This window comes from Pristiophorus japonicus, unplaced genomic scaffold (genome assembly GCF_044704955.1).
Source record: "Pristiophorus japonicus isolate sPriJap1 unplaced genomic scaffold, sPriJap1.hap1 HAP1_SCAFFOLD_2001, whole genome shotgun sequence".
In the NCBI taxonomy this organism is placed as follows: domain Eukaryota; kingdom Metazoa; phylum Chordata; class Chondrichthyes; family Pristiophoridae; genus Pristiophorus; species Pristiophorus japonicus.
Window position 1 is genome coordinate 22,501 of NW_027251696.1, and position 2,500 is coordinate 25,000.

A 2,500-nucleotide genomic window follows, 5' to 3' on the forward strand; every position below is an offset into this window, starting at 1 on the left:
GACCTCATAGACTTCCACACAACGGGACTTTTGACTTTCCCGGCCGCGGGTGGCCTCCACCCGGCCTCAGCCATCAGCCCTGCCTGCCTCCAGCCGCCTTCTGGTTAATGAGTTATCCAGCCTGGCACTTCGGTTGCGCCAGCGAGACCAAGTCTCGGCTTTGGTTAATGATTTGAGCCGAACCGACCTGCCCCCCGCCACCGCGGGCTGAACTCGGGCAGGTCTGCCGATTTCCCGACTCCTTTCGGGGCCTAATCGGGTCGCGCGAGCCGCCTGGCGCGATCGGGGCCCATGCCCCGGCCTCTGCCAGGCCTCGGGCAGCCGCTTTTGAAGCCCGACCAAAAACCCGAAAAATGGGCAAAAAGGGAATAAATTCCCGCCCAAAAAGGGTGAATAGTCGGTTGGGCGGCAGCCCTGGTCGGTCTCTGCAGACCTGGAGGCTCGAGACGTTTGTTTGGAAAACTCACCAAGTCTCGATTCTGCCACCTCCTACCTCTGTGCAGATACCCCGCCAACCCCCAAGGACAGAAATGACAAGTGTCAAGTTGGCGGGGCGTCGGGCCACCTGCTGCCGGCCATGAGCATCCAAATCCCCGCAAAAGGGGCATTTTCATTTCTTCATCGGGACTTCCGACAATTGCCGAGGTTCAACTCATTAACGTTGTTCGCAGACACTTGCCAGAAAATGCAAGTGGCCACTTTGCCGGGCCGACTCGCTTGCCCAAGCGGGAAACCATCAACCGAAGGCCCGGTAAGGCGGCCGAATCTGACCTCATAGACTTCCACACAACGGGACTTTTGACTTTCCCGGCCGCGGGTGGCCTCCACCCGGCCTCAGCCATCAGCCCTGCCTGCCTCCAGCCGCCTTCTGGTTAATGAGTTATCCAGCCTGGCACTTCGGTTGCGCCAGCGAGACCAAGTCTCGGCTTTGGTTAATGATTTGAGCCGAACCGACCTGCCCCCCGCCCCCGCGGGCTGAAGTCGGGCAGGTCTGCCGATTTCCCGACTCCTTTCGGGGCCTAATCGGGTCGCGCGTGCCGCCTGGCGCGATCGGGGCCCATGCCCCGGCCTCTGCCAGGCCTCGGGCAGCCGCTTTTGAAGCCCGACCAAAAACCCGAAAAATGGGCAAAAAGGGAATAAATTCCCGCCCAAAAAGGGTGAATAGTCGGTTGGGCGGCAGCCCTGGTCGGTCTCTGCAGACCTGGAGGCTCGAGACGTTTGTTTGGAAAACTCACCAAGTCTCGATTCTGCCACCTCCTACCTCTGTGCAGATACCCCGCCAACCCCCAAGGACAGAAATGACAAGTGTCAAGTTGGCGGGGCGTCGGGCCACCTGCTGCCGGCCATGAGCATCCAAATCCCCGCAAAAGGGGCATTTTCATTTCTTCATCGGGACTTCCGACAATTGCCGAGGTTCAACTCATTAACGTTGTTCGCAGACACTTGCCAGAAAATGCAAGTGGCCACTTTGCCGGGCCGACTCGCTTGCCCAAGCGGGAAACCATCAACCGAAGGCCCGGTAAGGCGGCCGAATCTGACCTCATAGACTTCCACACAACGGGACTTTTGACTTTCCCGGCCGCGGGTGGCCTCCACCCGGCCTCAGCCATCAGCCCTGCCTGCCTCCAGCCGCCTTCTGGTTAATGAGTTATCCAGCCTGGCACTTCGGTTGCGCCAGCGAGACCAAGTCTCGGCTTTGGTTAATGATTTGAGCCGAACCGACCTGCCCCCCGCCCCCGCGGGCTGAACTCGGGCAGGTCTGCCGATTTCCCGACTCCTTTCGGGGCCTAATCCGTCGCGCGAGCCGCCTGGCGCGATCGGGGACCATGCCCCGGCCTCTGCCAGGCCTCGGGCAGCCGCTTTTGAAGCCCGACCAAAAACCCGAAAAATGGGCAAAAAGGGAATAAATTCCCGCCCAAAAAGGGTGAATAGTCGGTTGGGCGGCAGCCCTGGTCGGTCTCTGCAGACCTGGAGGCTCGAGACGTTTGTTTGGAAAACTCACCAAGTCTCGATTCTGCCACCTCCTACCTCTGTGCAGATACCCCGCCAACCCCCAAGGACAGAAATGACAAGTGTCAAGTTGGCGGGGCGTCGGGCCACCTGCTGCCGGCCATGAGCATCCAAATCCCCGCAAAAGGGGCATTTTCATTTCTTCATCGGGACTTCCGACAATTGCCGAGGTTCAACTCATTAACGTTGTTCGCAGACACTTGCCAGAAAATGCAAGTGGCCACTTTGCCGGGCCGACTCGCTTGCCCAAGCGATCAACCGCAGGCCCGGTAAGGCGGCCGAATCTGACCTCATAGACTTCCACACAACGGGACTTTTGACTTTCCCGGCCGCGGGTGGCCTCCACCCGGCCTCAGCCATCAGCCCTGCCTGCCTCCAGCCGCCTTCTGGTTAATGAGTTATCCAGCCTGGCACTTCGGTTGCGCCAGCGAGACCAAGTCTCGGCTTTGGTTAATGATTTGAGCCGAACCGACCTGCCCCCCGCCTCCCC